This window comes from Protopterus annectens, chromosome 4.part0 (genome assembly GCF_019279795.1).
Source record: "Protopterus annectens isolate FY-2018-M chromosome 4.part0, PAN1.0, whole genome shotgun sequence".
NCBI lineage: Eukaryota > Metazoa > Chordata > Ceratodontiformes > Protopteridae > Protopterus > Protopterus annectens.
The window spans coordinates 1,043,808,211-1,043,826,129 of record NC_056733.1 but is presented as its reverse complement, the minus strand read 5'-3'; positions in this window follow the sequence as shown (position 1 = coordinate 1,043,826,129).

Genomic DNA, 17,919 nt, shown 5'->3' with positions numbered 1-17,919 from the left:
AAAGACAAATTACAGACACATTTAGTTATTTAGACATGATCAGTATACACAGAAATTACAAGAGACGTGTTTTACAGTGGTATGCGACACATAAACAGTTACAGTGGAGAGATCAAACAAAAACATATTAATTTTAAAAATAAAGGTAATTAATAGATTTGTGGTGTACAGCTGAAATTTGGAACATAGGTAGAATACATACATAGTACACAGGTACAGTACATACATTGTAGATTAGCCAGTTTTTGTGAGTAAGATTGAAAACTATTATCAAGTGCTCTAGCTTTAGTATGTATACGTTATCCGCTTTCACTAGCCTGGGGAGCAATCATGGCACTGCCAACTTTGCCTGAGATGTTGCCTGATGAGGTCTCTAAAGGAGGATTTGGGTGATGTGTTTTGACTGCTAGTGGGGACAGAGTTCCATTTTTTAGCCACTGAACTACTATATAGTGCATCTCCAAAGTTATTTTGCTGTTGGTGACTTCTAGTAGTAGTTTGCTTGATGATCTAAGAGATCTGTTGGCTGATTGATGTTGTACTAGGTTTTTGAGGGCAAGACACTTATTGGGGAGGTAATAGATAGAATGACAGAGGCAGAGCTGATTGTAGGTTAGGGGCAGTTCAAGCCAGTGGAGCTGTCTCAAAGCAGTACAGTGCTGAGTTCTATATGAGCAATTTGCAGCAAAGTGGGCAATTCTGTTATAGCAGGCTTCCATTTTGCTTAGTTCAGTTTTGTTGAGATTAGTCAGAATGGGAGATACATAAAGTAGAGTGGATAGAAGTTGAGATCGAGCAATGGCTGATCTTGTGTTGTTGGTAAGAAATGGTTTGATACGGTAGAGTGACCCCAGTTTGGCATGTACTTTTTTAATAGTTAAGTTGAGATGACTATCAAATTTTAGGTGGAAGTCTATGGTTATTCCCAATAGCGTAGCCTGTGCCACTGGAGCAATTGGAGCAGCATTTGTGGAGTAGATAGTGCATTGACTGTTAATGTTTTTGTTAGAACTGGTTATAATCATAAGCTGAGTTTTCTTTGGATTGAGGATAAGTTGGGCTTTGGTAAGGTAGTTTTCAACATCAGAGTTAAAGACTGGTCAAAAAACTCAAGACCAATCCAAAGGCCCGGTGTAAGCAATTGCAGGATGCTAAATCCACTAATAAAAATGCTATAGCATAAATTAAGGTCACGGTACTATAACAGACATTTCTTGGGACATCCAGACTACAACTGTAACAATGTAACAAAAAAGTAATAGGCAGCTTTAAAATCAATGATCTTTATACTTTAAAAACAGGTAACCAGATAAAATCATCAAGTCCAAGTCCATCACAGCCATAAAACCAATCTCAGAAACTGAGGGTTACTATGTAAAATAGCAAAAATATCCAAATGGTACATCCTGGGCAGCCATTTTCCATCTTGGGCTAAGTGATTGTTTTATTCAACCATATTTTTCTAATTCTGTATAACCACATTGGCCACTTCATTTCTCCTTTCTTTCTTGTCCTCAAACTGTCATCCATAGACATGTGTTCTTTGCCTTTGATCTTTTGACAAAGCTTGTTCACCTCCATGCTTTAGCTGAAATCTCCTAAATCATCTTTGATCCTTCCTTCCTCTTTCAACGTAATCATCTTATGTCCCATGCCACTATCATTGCTATAGTTTCTTACCTTTTCTCACTATAAATGACACTGTGGCATTCTCACTGCTGGCTAATGTATCCTACATGTGGATATCCCTAACCCCTTTCACCTCGATTAAGACCATATTTACTACTACAATCTAACAGTAGGTTATCCTCCATGCCAGACTGTAGCTGTAGTTCTCCAAGTCCCCTTCAGGTAGATGTAGATCTACCATGAGTATAACTCTCCTGCTCTAACCATCTGACCCATCTCTTCCATCTCCAGGCTTCCATTCTCCTGCTTGACATGCCTGGGTCCTGGGAAGATCAGAAGATAGAGAATTAATAAAGCGTATATAATAGAAGACGATCCAAATTAGAACATTCTAAGATGATATAATAATATACTGTGCAATGTAGCAAGTCAGATGTTTCACTGACTTGCAGCTACTTTACTCTTTTAAGAATATCACAATTATTTTTTTTATTTTTTGTTTTAGTGCCAGTAAAACAAATAAACAGTCTTGTCAGAATATGTAGGTCATACATATTTTAGCTCATGTTCTAGATGAGAGGGATGGACTGTATTCAAAATGAGTAATTGGAATACATGTTCTTACCTCTCCTCTTGACCATATCAGTCTATAATAATTCACTACAGTGTTTCTTGTTTCAGTCTACATATTGATTTGGGCATGATTTTATTTTGTTTTATTCCAGCTAGGAATTAGATTTTTTTTGGAAAACCACGCTAACTCTGTGACATAGAGGAATAAAAGCATGACCTAGACATTGTTGGTTTGAATAGATGTAAAGGGGCTTGAGGTTAGACAGGGGTCATGAGATAATATATGTTCATGTATTGTGCTGATCAGGAGGTTTGAGATGTACATCTGGGGTGCAAACTCCATTTCTGATCCCCAATAGGAACTGGAGATTAGACAAAGGAAAACTTGCCTGCAAGGGTTAAAAGTACATTCTGAGGGTAGCATCACTTGTGGAACTGGATGATATGATGTCATAAAGACCTTTTGCATGGCCACTTATTATTTATTTATTTATTTATCCATTCTTCATTCATTCATTCATTCATTCATTCATTCATTCATTCATTCATTCATTCATTTATTATTTATTTGTTTTTGTTGACTGAGAAAGTCCAGCTGGGGAGAGCCCATTTTCAGTGGAGGCCCAGGGAGAAAAGTTCTACAAATATTTCACACAAAGTACATAACTTGTAGCATATTTACCTTGAATTAAAAAACAGAACATTACACATATTGTAATGAACATTAGAAAAGATAACTAATTATAAAAATGCATGCACTGCAATAAAACTAACAAAGACAAAAACATTAGTGAGAGTAAAGCAGTGAAAACAATATTAGCATGATAAAAATTATCAGATCAGAGGAAGGTGTGATAGAACAGAAAATCTATGATATGCCTTTAAGATGTAAAGGATGTATTTATGCTGGCCATATACCTCTTGGATTACTATATGCCAGAGTAGGAGAAATGTTTCAGCCTAGCAAAAGTATTTCTAATGGCTGGCAGGATAAAGGATACCTTATGTCTGTTTTCTCATCCCGTCACAAAAGTGATGGATTGTAGAAATTGAGAATGACTGTGATAGATGATGGGACAGACTTTTCTGGAAGTAGGCGAGAGTCTTTCTTCAAGAAAGTCTGAATACTGAAATGATAGGAAGAGGATATCAGGACAGATTCAAAAATAGTTGCTACCAATCTAAGTCTGCCCTGATTCTGAAAGACTTTCTCTCAATGTAAGAGACTAACTTAGGTGTGATGCCTGTCTATAAACAGGCTTACATCAGGGACCAGATTCCAAAAGACTGGCTGTCAGTGTTATTGGTCACTTACACTGAGACCCAGTCTTTTGGAATCAGGCCCCTGAAGAAGACCAGGTCATCAGCATAGATGACTGTGCTAAGAGAAGAAAGATCAGAAAGTAAAAAGTTAGTATAGACAGCTAATAGACAGGTTTCTAAATTAGAACTTTCTGGACTTCTACTATGTGGCTTGGCAGGACTGGAAACAGAAGATCCTAACCTTGCCTGCAATGACCTGTGTTGGCATGTAGTGTTGTGGCTTGAGGAAGTCCGTAGCTCAAGGAAGGTTTAAAACTATTCATCCATGTACATTCGCCCTGACATGACATACTGTGTGCTGATCCTGATTAAAATCATTGCCAAAAACGTGGCAGCTGCCACAGAGTGAAAGAGTCATTAGGTTTTAAAATATATTAGTAAGGGAAGAACATAATTATTTTATGGTCAGCTAAGGCAAAAGCCTTAATTAGATCAGTGAATAAAGAACTACTGAGTAAGTTTGTATCTACTACTGTTAGAAGGGAGCCTGTTTATTTATATGGCCGGAAAAAAAGCTATATTTACTGATGTATTCAGTAGCCTGGAAGTACATGATCTACACCAAGATCTTTGATAAAACTGGATGAACAGAAATGGGCCTGAAGTCTGAAAGAGTGGTGGGGTTAGGTATCTCTGGTAAAAGTACATTAGTGCTGTTTTCTACATCGAAGGAAATTGATTGTGATGGACAGTGAGATTGCAGATATGACATGGGACATGTAATAAACTGTTTATCATTCTCATCATCATCGTCGACCCCCTTTATCCCATTTTTCAACATGGAGTCAGGATGTTGTCCTACTTTTTGTGACACTCATGCCTGACTGTTGCAGATCTTCTCTCACACAATCTATCCACCTCTTTGCTGGACACCCCCATTTTTTCATAGGTTCATAGGTTCATAGGTTCATACTGGGCTATCTGCCCTAGGGCATTTATAAGCCTAGCCAGAGTGTGTTTGGCTTTCGCCACCCATTTTAAATTAATTTTGCTATGCCCTTTTTTGAGGTTAGTATACTGTGCCTCTGTCTAACAGTGACACAGAAGTGATACCCGGGGTAAACCTATGATCCCCCATCCACTCATCAAGATTCCTCTTGAAGAGAGTCAATGAGGGAGTCTGCCTAACCTGGACTGGGATTTTATTCCAGAGTGAAGGGAGCCTCTGGGTTATGAATCTGTCTCTCCAGCATGTCCTATTTATTTCAGTGCTGAGGTTCAAGCCTCTCGAGCACGTAGCTCGATGGGATTTCGATTTCCTGAGGTGCAGCATGTCCATTAATTCCGGGTTGGACATACATCAGGCACAGATCGCCTCTGAGCAGGCAGTATGCCACTGAGTAGAGCTGGAGTTTCTTTAACCGGGCAGCATATGGCATCTCTTTGAGCCCTTTGATCCTCTTGGTGAGGTACTTTTGGGGTCTTTCCAGTTGCTGCAGGTGTCTGGTAAGGTACATCCCAAAAGGGGCATTGTACTCAATTATGGGCCTGATGAGGGATGAGTAAAGAGGCACAATGACCTCCCCTGATCTAGATGTGAATCCCTTCATGATTAGGTGGGCTATATAAAATGTTTTTCTAACCACTTTGGCCACGTGGTTGTCAAATGAGAGATTGCTATCAACTTGGGTCCCCAGGTCCCTAATTACTTCTTCCGTACTTAACGGATTACCACTTATGTGGTAATTTGTGGGCACTTTGTTTTTTTTCAAAGGGGATGACTATACACTTTTTGGCATTTAGCTTGAGGCCATGGCTCTGGCACCAGTTGTCTGTTTCTATGAGGCCCTTTTGGAGGATGCTTGTGTTGGCTGGAGAGTCGATTATGGCGCCCAGTTTGCAGTCATCTGCGAACTTGGTCAGCTACAGTCCTTCTGTGTTGGCCTGTACCTCTGAGAAACAAGAAAGGTCCCAGGACTAAGCCTTGTGGGACGCCACTTGTAACTGGTTTGGAGTCTGACATGGCTCCAGCAATTCTAACCATGTGAGTTCTGTCCTTGAGCCAGTTTGCAACCCATCTAGTGACATAGGGGTTTATATGGGGTTTATATTTAAGCTGTTGAGCTTATCTATAATGCCCGAGTGGGGTATTGTATCGAAGGCTTTTGCGAGGTCCAGGTAGGCTGCGTGGACCACCTTCCCCTAGTCAATGGCCTTGGTGACTGTTTCAAAGAAATCGACCAGGTTTAAGAGGCAGGATCTGCCCTTAAGAAAGCCGAACTGGGTAGGATCCAATGCCTGTAGGTCCCCAATATCTTTATTTATAAGGTCCATGATGATCCTTTCCATAGCTTTGCAGACCAAGCTAGTCAGGCTTATGGGGTGATAGTTTCCAGGATCCGTTGAGGCACCACCTTTGTGGAGAGGGACCACCGTTGCTGTACGCCACTCTTTGGGTACATATCCTGTAGTAAGGCTGAGATTGAACAGTAGTTTTATGCTTGGGTTTTGCTCTTCTTGATGTTCATGTAGGACGCAGCCGGGACACCGTCTGGTCCCACTGATGCTGTGTTTTTTGCTTTGGAGAGGGCGGCTCTTACCTGAGCATCTGAGATGTCAGGGGGATAGATATTTGCTGGGATAGATATTTGCCCTTTTGGTGGGGAAGGGGGGAAGAAGTTTGCGCTGAACCTGTCAGCTAGGATGTTGGCAATGTCTGTGGGTTCGGTGTATTTTTTGTCATTTTGGACTAATTCTGAGCATATCTGGGAATTCCCACCCAGGTTCCTAACATAACTAAAGAAAGCCTTGTGATTATCCTTAGTGTCCTGTGCAATTTTTCTCTCAAAGCTGGCCTTAGACGATTTTATGAGTGCTGAGTGCCCGTAGTTTTTTGCTAATACTGATCAGAGATGCCTTCCCTTTTTGGGATTTTGCTCTATCATGTAGTAGCTTCCTCCTTCTATTGTATAGTTTGCTTATGGCTGGGGTCCACCAGACAGGACGTCTGCCTTTGGAGGACTGGGTCTTGGTTTTAATTGGGATTGCATGATCCATGCATTCCTGAAGGTGTTCATAGAATGCGTTTATAAAGGATTCTGCGGTCTGGGCCACATTTTCCACAGGCCCTGGGGCTTTGAAGGATTCCACCTTGGTTTTGAGGAGTGTGAAATTTGCTTTAGAGAAGTTTTTCACTGTGGTTTTCTGGGCAGGGGGTGTGGTCAGAATGTGAATATCCAGTGAGATTAGTTTATGGTCTGATCTTACCAGTGAGGGATACACTTCTGGTCTGGAGCATAGAGTCCCCATGTTGGTGATGATCAGGTCCAGTATGTTTTCCCCTCTTGTGGGAGTGGTAACAAGTTGTTCCATAGCATTTGAGTTTATAAATTCTAGGAACCTTTGGGCTAGGGTGTCGGAGCTAGAGTAATGCTCCCAGTCTATGTTTGGGTAGTTGAAGTCGCCCAATATAATGGTGTTTGGAGAGACCTTCATATTTTCCAGTGTTCTCAGGAAGGCCGAGTGGAGTTCCTGGGTTTGGGAGGGTGGTCTGTAGCAGGATATAAACTGGCAGGCAGTTTTACCTACTGTTAGTTGCACATGGATAGTCTCTGATGCTTCGTGCTGTGCCACCAACCTGGAGGTGTGGGTATCTTTGACGAATATTGATACTCCCCCTCCTTTTGTGGTTCGGTCCAAGTTTTGGGGCCGAAAAGCATGGTATGAGGTATAACCTGGTAGTGCTGGGGTGCTCTCGGGAGCCTTGAACCAGGTTTCTGTTACTGCACAGATATCGATGTTCTCCATGCTAAGGAGAGTTTCGAGTGCATGCATCTTGAGGTTTAGACTTCTGGCGTTGAGTAGCATTACTCTTAGTTTCTTATCCCTTGTGATACCTATGGAGGTGGGTTTGTCTTTTGAGCCTTGCCTAAAAAAGGCACTATGGGGGTAGCAAAAGCCTTTGCCAATATCCGAAAGCCCAGGGGTGATAGGTGCAAGCCGTCCCTAGCGAAGCATCGTGGCTTGTCGAGCATGTCATCCCAGGCTGACAGGCATTAGATCCCCTTTGAATGACACCAATACTTAAGCCAATTGTTGAAATTGATCATCTTGTCTTCATATTGTGGCATCATACTTGGTGAAGGTAAGATGCTACTCAAGGTCAGGGTCATACCGGCCTGGGCTACATGCCCAGAGAGCTCCTCTATGTCTCTTTTCATGTAGTCCAGGGAGGTACATCTCAGGTCATTCACACCAGCATGGACAATGACTGAGTCATATTTGTACTTGCCTTGGAGTGACCTGAGTGCTTGTGTTATGTGGCGGATCCTAGCGCCTGACAGGCAGCTCACCATGACCTTCTCCTTGTTCAGCCTGGTGAGTGGGACGTCAGTGTGCCTGACGATAGAGTCACCTATTACAAGTGTATCAGGTGTGTTGTTTAGCCTTAAGGGCTGTGACTTTTGGCACACTGGCTTTGTGAGCTATGTGTTGCACGTGTTTTGTTTTGGGGTAGCGGTTGCTTGGGTGTCTGCTTTGGAGGTCTCTGCTGCTTAGGCAGATTTTTATTTAGAGCCTCCGAGTATGTTTTTGTGTGTTTATGTGTTTGGTTTGCTGTCGTGGTAGGTCTATGTGAGACTGGAATTGTAGTGAGTGTGGTTTCCTTTTCCTCCTAACTGGTTACGCCAGTACTGAGTTGAGAGAGCTTAGCCTCCAGTTTGGCTATATGGTTGCATCTCTCACATGTGTTGGAATTTGTCTGGGAGGAGGAGAGGGCTGTCTGTGTACATGAGGCAGTTGTAACATTGCCTCAAGATTCCCAGATTCACCAGCTGGACCGGAGAGGAGATTGACAACTGACCTTTGGACATGCTAGAATAGTATTGGGAATTCCTTTATAATTGAAATAAAAGGGCCAGTGGGGAACAAGGTACTCAAGGGGAGTTTGTGAGGGTGTAGTGCTTTTAATTTTTTAGCACTGACCTATATAATTGCTTTAGTGAGCAAGTGCCAGGTAACTTAAATGCAATGTGCTACAGGTTACTTAAATGCAAAAATGACAAACAGTAACTTTCATTCAAGTGAAACAAGGAAATAAGTACAGTAAGCAATGCGGATATCACTAGGGATCCACAGAAGCGCCGAAAAGCCGTGTTTTAGGTGTAATTAGCGTTTCAGGGAAATAACAAGTAAACAAACAACAAGCATACAAACAAAGCTAGATTCAGCAGGCCTGGATCTAGTCTATGCGACAGCAAACAAGGTGTACCAATTTCATTAAGAAACAGTTCAAATATGCAGGCACTATAAGCCTTTAACCAGAAATTCCCAGCTCAGAAGGGCAGAGTCCAGCCTCTCCTCCCACAAGAGTGCAGACCACGAACCTTCTTAATGCAAAATATCTGGCCTGAAGCCCAAGTGCTTAAACCAGAACTTCTTACCTTCTTCCTGCCTGTCCCAAATCTTCTTCACCAGATTGTCTTTTGCTTTTATGAACGTGTATCTGAACCACCATAATCTGCCCTGTTTGATCTTTTATGCAATTAGATTTACTTTGGCTTCTGTCCTTATGTCCTCATTTCTTCATCACTTGTCCCATAGTGTCCATCCTACCATCCATCTCAGGCACTTCATTCCCATCACCTCTATCTTCCTTATCTGCTCTGCCTACACTGCCCAGGTTTCCATGCCATACAGTAGTACTGGTCACACCATTGTCTTGTATACCAGGTTCTTTGGCATTCTTCTGTCACAGACTACACCTTACACTCTTTGTCAGTTGGCTGCAGCCTCTCTGATTCTACCTTTGACCTCTTTATTCATACTTCTCTTCTCCTCAACCACCCATCCCAGGTACCTGAAGCTGTTTACCTGTTCCACTGTCTTCCTTTCTATCTCAATTCTCAGCTTCTCCTGATTTCTCCAATTTTCTGCCATTACCACTACCTTATCTGTGCCTAGTTTCATCCCATGCGCTTTCTGTTTTGCATTCCATTCCTGTATCCTTTGATGAAGTAAACTCTTTATAGCAGTTAATAAACCAAGGGCAAGTACTGTCAACTCATGGGCTGTCCTGACATCTTGCATATATTTTTTAATGAATGGATAAGAGAAGGGAGACATCTTATGGTGTTGGGGAGGAAGGATTGTATGAAAGTGAAGGATATTTTATAAAATACGTTTCAAAGTGTTCCAGGGGAAACATAGCTGTAGGAGTTGTAATGCCATTAAGGTTTACATAGAACTACTGCACAGAGGTTATTTCATTCCAAAAGTTCTTTAGTTTGTTAGACAAGCTTTGTTTGTGTTTGCCTGTAAAATTGTGAGTTATGCTTACTAAGAGCTGTTTTTGCCTTTGTTTCTTAGGAGCTTGAATCATTCCCCAAGTTTAGAGCTTCATAGGTTCATAGGTTCATAGGTTGGTACTAGGCTATTGGTCCTAGGGCCAATACAAGCATAGCCATAACACTTCCATGGCTATTTCTTCCCACAGTATTTACTTCCATGGACCCCTGTCTAGCAGGGCGACTGATGTGGTCCCCAGGGTGAATTTCCTATCTCCCATCCAATCATCAAGGTTCCTTTTGAAGAGGGCCAAAGAGGTTCTCTGCTTGACATGTATGGGCAGTCTATTCCAGAGTCTGGGGAGTCTCTGGGTCAGTAACCTATCCCTCCAGCATGTTTTGTTCATTGTGATGACAAGGTTTAGATCTCTGGAGCGTGTGTCTCTGAGAGATTGGGATTTCTTTAAGTGTAGCATGTCCAACAGCTCTGGGTTTGACAAGTGGAACCAAGGAACTGTAGAAAAACAACCACTTGAAGGTGGTGTCCAGTAACACAAGATACCAGGTGTCCTCAATAAAAATGCTTTAATGCAAAGCCAAAATTCACAGCAGCAACAAATACAATTTTCGAAAAGCAGCACAGCTACAAGAACAGATTGTTGGGCAACGTACGTTTGCAGTCATCTGTGAAATTTGTTAGCCAGAGTCCCTTAGTGTTGGCCTGCACTTCAGAGAAGTAGATGCCAAACAAGAGTGGTCCCAGGACTGAACCCTGAGGTACTCCACTTGTCACTTTTCTGGAGCTGGATTTGGAGTCAGCTACTTTTACAGTGTGGGTTCTGTCAGTAAGCCAGTTGGCAACCCATCGAGTGACGTAGGGATTAATGCCCAGTTTAGTAAGTTTATCTATGATTCCAGAGTGCAGGATGGTGCCAAAGGCCTTGGCAAGGTCCAGATAGGATGTGTGGACCACCTTACCCTTGTCCACGGCTCTGGAGACTGATTCGAAGAAGTCAATAAGGTTCAGGAGACAAGATCGGCCATTGATGAACCCAAATTGCGTGGGGTTCAGTGTTTGAAGGTTGCCAATGTCTTTGTTTATAAGTTCCATGATAATACGTTCCATGGCCTTGCAGATCAGGCTCGTCAGACTGATGGGGTGGTAGTTCTTAGGATCCAAGGTGGATCCCCCTTTGTGGAGTGGGATAACTGTAGCTGTGCGCCACTCAGTGGGCACAAAGCCTGAGGTGAGGCTATGATTAAACATGACACTTAGGTGAGGTGCCAGTTCATTTTGTAGTTCATGTAGTACACAGCCTGGGATGTTGCCTGGTCCCATGGATGCTGTATTCTTAGCTTTGGAGAGTGTGTTTTTTACCTGTGTGGCTGTTATTACTGGAATTTGGCAATCTTTCAGTATTGAGATGGGCCCTTTAGGGGGTGAGAGGGAGGTGAAGTTTGCACTGAATCGATCTGCCAGGATATTGGCAATAGCCTTGGGATCAGTATATGTAATGCCATTCTGTTGTAGCTCAGAGCAGATATGAGCATTGCCATTTAGATTCTTGACATAGCTATAGAATGCCTTGTGGTTGTCTTTGGAATCTTTGGCAATTTTATTTTCATAACTAGTTTTGGAGGATTTTATGAGGGAACTCAGCTTCTTACTGAGGCTGGTAAGGGAGCTTTTTTTGCATCCTGGGATTTTCCTCTTTTCTGCAACAGTTTCTTCCTTTTGTTGTAAAGTTTGTTTATGGCAAGGGACCACCAGTTTGGCTTCCTTTTTTTGGAGGAGAGCGTCTTGGTTCTATTGGGGATGGCGCGATTCATGCACGAGTGGATGTGCTCATACAGTGCCTTAGTGTAGGATTCAGCAGTCGAACTTTCAGTTCCCGTCTGCATGGGTGTCATGAAGTTTGTCACTTCTGACTTGAGTAGCATGAAGTTGGCTTTGGAGAAGTTTTTTACGGATGTTTCCTTACTGGGGGGTGGGGGTGGGATGTGGATGTCAAGGGTGATTAGCTTATGGTCAGACCTGACCAATGAGGGGGTGACCATAGGTTTGGAGCATCGATTTCCCATGTTGGTAATGACCAGTTCTAGGATATTGGAGCCCCTGATGGGACTAAGGATTAGTTGATCCAGGGCATTGGAAGTTATGAATTCCAAGAACCGTTGGGCAAAGGTGTTGGTACACGAGTAGTTTTCCCAGTTAATGGCAGGGTAGTTGAAATCACCCAGTATTAGGGTGTTTGGTTGTATCTTAATATTTTCAAGTATGTTTAGAAAGGTATAGTGAGAATCTTGGTGGGGGATCTGTAGCAAGCCACAGTTTGGATTTCAGTCTTACCTAGTGTTAGTTGCACCTATAGAATTTCAGGCGCATTGTGTTGGGCAACTAGCCTGGTGTTATGAATATCCTTGGTGAATATGGGCACTCCTCCACCTTTAGTGTTTCAGTCCTGGTTTGGTGGCAGAAAAGTGTGGTAAGAGTTGTAGCCTGGTATTGCAGGGGTGCTCTCTGGAGCCTTGAACCAGGTCTCATTTACTGCACAGATATCAATGTTCTCCATTTTTAGGAGTGTCTCGAGAGAGTGCATTTTGAGGTTTAGACTTCTAGCACTGAGTAGCATTACCTTCAGTTTTTGCATGCTTATATCTGTTACGGTGGTGGTTTTGTCCTTTGAACTTTGCCTAAAAAAGGCAGTATAGGAGTCGCAAGAGCCTTAGCCAGTAGCCTGAATCCTAGGGGCGACAGGTGCAGGCCATCTCTGGCAAAGCATTGTGGTCTGTTGATCATGTCATCCCAGGCAAACAAATACTGGATCCCCTTTGAATGACACCAGAAGCTTATTACCTTCAGTTTTTGCATGCATATATCTGTTACGGTGGTGGTTTTGTCCTTTGAACCTCTTACAATGAGGTGGCTGGAATTAGCGAGTCAAGTATACCAAATGGACAGATACCAAAAAACAGGGTGGAAACGCCAAGTGTGCATCTTAATTTGGATCCGAATGACCTGGATGCACAGTTATTGGATGATGGGGAATTCACTTTTGACTTCAGTCTTTTTAATTCACATGAAGAAATGCACCGTTTGGGGGCCAAACCCAAACACCGGACTGTGATGAAAACTTACTCTGCAACAGTCAGCAAGGGTGCTGACCGTCTAAAAGGTACTGTGGGGAAAGACAGAGGTTCTAGCCCTTGTGGTAAAACTCAAAGTCATAATAACAGCTATAATCGGAAAGACAAGGGTGTTTCTTTACGTAGCAATAATATTACGAACTACAACGATAAAAACATTGGACAATATCACAATGAGTATTTGAATAGTTTTTTAAACGATGAATATGTTTTTGGTTTAAAAACAACAACAATTGTAGATGATAGGAATGGTATTTCAGACAGTGATTCCATTAAATCTAGGATTTACTTATTAGGCAAAAAACTGCTAAACATTAAGGGTGTTAAAATTGACAATGGCTACTTGGAGAAATGTTTAAATTTGAAAATTGTGCCCAAAGGGCTAAGATTTTTTAAACTACCTTTAGGAGTTCAGTACAATGAAACTGTGCAAAATGAATTTAATCACCTGTTTGATTTGTTTGGTTTTGAATTTATCAAACTTTTGATGAAGTTTAATGATGAAAAGATAGGAAACTTGTGGGAAGAAATAGAACAACTGAATAATGATATTATGCAAGACCCCAGTTTCCCTTGTTGGCAAGAACTGTTTCAAAAACAGTACAGGGTGGCCAAATCAAAAGCCTATGACATATATAATAGAAAACTGGACAAGTTAGAACGGGATTTAGAGATATACAAAGTACATAGGGCATACATTTGGCCTCAAAATAGGACAAACAACAAAGAGCTACGTCATGAAGGGTACAGAGGTAGGAACTCAAGGAGGGATGTGGAAGAAAATTTTCAAGGGGGAAGATTTCATCAAGCACCTATGTACCGCAAACGAAGATAGAGTGTACGAAAGGGTGGCCCAAGAAAAACAACATGCATACTCCCCTACCCAAGGAACTATGGACTAGGTTAACAGCGATTTCTTTGACCTCTGAGTGTGGGGCAGTTAGTGGCAAAGAATTGAGTGTTTCTAACACAGTTGTAATTGACACAAATGAGTGTGGAGGTATGAGTGAAGAAGTGAGTGGGAACATTTTAACTGAAGTTGATAAGAATAAGGATGTGGATATTTGTGATACAGAAGTTTTTGACAAACACACATCGGAGGTAGCGACAAGTGTTGGCAATAAAGTTGTCATCCATTCCTTCTCTGGTTTTAAAGTATACAATTTTACGGATTTCTACATCAGTCAGGAATTTTTCTCTTTGTTTAGCAAGGGTATGAAATTTATTCCAACGGCTAGATTTAAAGTAGTTGATGCCATCAAAGAAGTGAAACTGTATTGTAGGAGACTTCAGTTAGCCCTTCAATTTAAAGATACACCTAGTGATAATCACATCAACAAATTGGTCAGGAAAAGTGCATACATCCCTGCCAGTAATGCACAGGTTACCAATTATGAGAGGATGGTATGTAAGGATATCTATCACCTGTGTGGACACATACGGAGAGACCCATGGTATGGTACACTATTTACAGATAATCTCACGAATGGAGAGAGAGCATGCTTGGATCAAATAGTGGCCAACAGAGATATTAGGATTATGAAACCGGACAAAGGGGGAGGTCTGGTGATATATGATTCAGATACCTACAGTAAAGCTATTCAAGATATCCTGTTTAACTCAGGTAACTATGAACAGATATCCCTCAATCAGATTAATATAGGATACCACAGAATAGACTTGATCATTGAGGAATATCTACTTGATAATCGTATCACGAACGAGGAGTATGAATTTATTAGAACTGAGTACCCTGTGATGGCTAAAATAGTCGGTATACCCAAAATACATAAAAACACAAATAACCCCCCCTTTAGACCCATCATATCCGGATCAAAATCAAAAACCTTCAACATAGGGGTAGCCATTGACCACTGGTGCAAACATGTATATAATAACGTTGCCCATTTAACCAAAGACTCTTGGGATTTTTTGGGCAAATTAAAACATGACATATGGTCGTCCGATTTGGTATTTTTGACCATTGATGTCCAGGATTTGTTCTCATGTATTCCTTACACTACTGGACTTGAATATTTCGAAAACAGTTTGAAAAAACATTCCAACTTAACATGGGACAAAATATGTTTGATACTCAGTATGATGGGTTTGGTTCTTACAAATAATTACATCCAGTTTGAGGGTGAGTATTTTAAACAAACAAGGGGAGTAGCTATGGGAGCCTCGTGTGCTCCCATTTTTGCGAACCTCGTCATGCTTGAGTGGGAGGAGTTATTTGTATTATCCAGCAAATATTCCAAACATATTGCTTTATACACACGGTTCCTAGATGACCTGTTCATCATTTGGAAGGGTCCTGGAGAAGAGATACCCTGTTTTATTTCTTATTTAAATAGTACTACAGACTTTTTAAGGTTTATGTACAAAATGGAGAAGTCTGGGATCCCGTATTTGGACACCTACATTAGCAATTCTAACGTTGGATTTAAGTCTAAAATTTATAGGAAAACAACTTTTTCCAACGATTACATACAGTTTGGTAGTAGTCATCCTCCACACATTTTTAAAAACGTTCTTAAAGGACAATGTATCAGAGTAGCGAGAATGTGCTCTACAAGACGAGACATGGAAAACCAAATGGAAATAGTAGCAGGGATGTTTTTGGTTAGGGGATATCCAGCTACTTTGGTGGAGGATGTTACCAGACATGTGATCGGATTGTGGGGCAATAGGTATGTTCCTTTGTTAGGGAGTAGCTTTGTTTGTAACACTACAAGGGAGACCTTAAGCTCTAGAAGGAACGTGTGTGTAATTATGTTTAACCCATATTCCAACTTAGTTAAGGAAATTTTAAGAAGACATTGGGATGTTTTATCAAGTATGGACAGTAATTCCACAATCTTAGGTAATTACCCCATTAGTGTATTTAAAACCTCAGTAAATCTAAAGAGAATTATTGAAGGTGGAAAGTTGAAAAAACATGACAGGGACGATCAACACACTAGTAAATGTGGAAGATGCAAATACTGTCAATATATAAATAGTAGTAAGTTTACAAAATTGGAAAATTACAACAAAACTGTATGCCATGGTAAGAAAGGAAATTGTAACTCTATGCGGGTGGTGTACCTGGCTACCTGTTCTTGTTGCCCGGCTTACTACATTGGTAAGACGGAAAGGAAACTCAAGACCCGTATATACGAACACATATATAAAATTAATAAAGTAGACACAAAAAATGCATTAAGTAAACACATCAGTGAAAAGGGTCCCCAACACAGCTTCACCTTCAAAATTATTGACCAAATTGAGGTGAATGCACATGGGGGTAATTGGAAGATAGGTCTGTTGTGTCTAGAGACTAAGTGGCAGATTTTGTGTGATGCCACCTCGTGGCCAGGTTTGAACGAAAGCATTAGCATCAAACCCTTTCTCCTTTTGGAGAGGGGTTAGAATTGCTAGATATATTTTATCATTATGATAATTTATAAATTTACATATTTATACAAAAAATACAAAAAATATAAAAATTTATGTTTTTTACTTGTCTTTTATATGGATTCATATTAATTATTGTTTATATGTTTATAAATTTTATTATGCATAGGTAGAACATTTATTGTTTGATTCCAACAATGTACAATAGTAAGAATTCACTTGTAAAATGTGAGTGATTGACATCTAGCAAGTTAAATGCCTTTTTGGCGCCAAACTAGCTTTATAAACTCACCTAGCTAATTGTACTAATTGGTTCTGAAGAAATCTGCCTTAGTGTGGATGAAAGCGCTCAACCTGTGTATTTTATACTTGTTGCAATAAACCTGTGTTTACCAGGATCGTGTTGTGGATTTGTATGACGGACTTTGATGTAAGGTAGTCCCTTACTTGGTTTCTGTTCGAGCTGCTGTGGTCTGGGTGGCCTTTTCGTGTTGGGTCCTTTGAACTTTGCCTAAAAAAGGCACTATAGGAGTCACAAGAGACTTAGCCAGTAGCCTGAATCCTAGGGGCGACAGGTGTAGACCATCTATGGCAAAGCATTGTGGTCTGTTGATCATGTCATCCCAGGCAAACAAATACTGGATCCCCTTTGAATGACACCAGAAGCTTAGCCAATTGTTGAAGTCAATCATTTTGTCCTTATACTGTGGTATCATTCTGGGCAAAGGCAGGATGTTACTCAGGGCTAGGGTCATACCTGCCTGAGCCACATGATTTGAGAGCTCTTCCATGTCTCTTTTCCTGTAGTCCCAGGAGGTACGTCTCAAATCATTCACTCCAACATGGACAATGACAGAGTCATATTTGTACTTGTTGTGGAGTGACTTGAGTGCATGCGTTATGTGGCGGATCCTGGCACCTGACAGGCAGCTGACTGTAATTTTTTGCTTATTCAGCCTGGTGAGTGGGACATCAGTGTGCCTGACTATAGAGTCACCTATGACAAAATTTTTGGGTACGTTGTCTTGCCTTAGGGGCTGTTGTTGGGTGGCACACTGGTGTTGTGAGCTATATGACACTTTGGTTGTGATTGGTGCTTGTTTGCGTTTCAGCTTCAGAGGTCCTTGTTGCTTGGGCAGGTTACTGTTAAGGGCCTCCACATATGTGGGTTTAGTGTTGCCATGTGTGGGTGTTGGTGGCATGGGTTTAGAAGGGCTATGTGTTGCTTGAGGTGTAGTGTGGGTGTTAACCTTCTCCTCTTGACTGTCTAACACAATCTTGGGTGGAGAGAGCTTTGCTTCCAGTTTGGCTATGTAAGTGCATCTCTCGCAGGTTGTAGTGTTGGGTGGTAGGAGGAGAGGGCAGGCCCCATACTCAAATATAAAATATACTCTAGTTGCTTACTCATCTAGCAATGCTTATGGGATTTATATAGGGTTTACATATGGAAAATGTTTGTTTTATAGGTTTAGTAGCCTATTAGATAGCAGGCTAGCAGCAGTTGCTGCATAGGTGCATTGTATGATTTCTATCGGTGAGGTTGCTGAAATTCTGTGAATGAGAGCATTGTTTCTTGTCATGATGCTCTCTAAGGGTAACAGCTCAGCTGGCTGCACTGACTGTT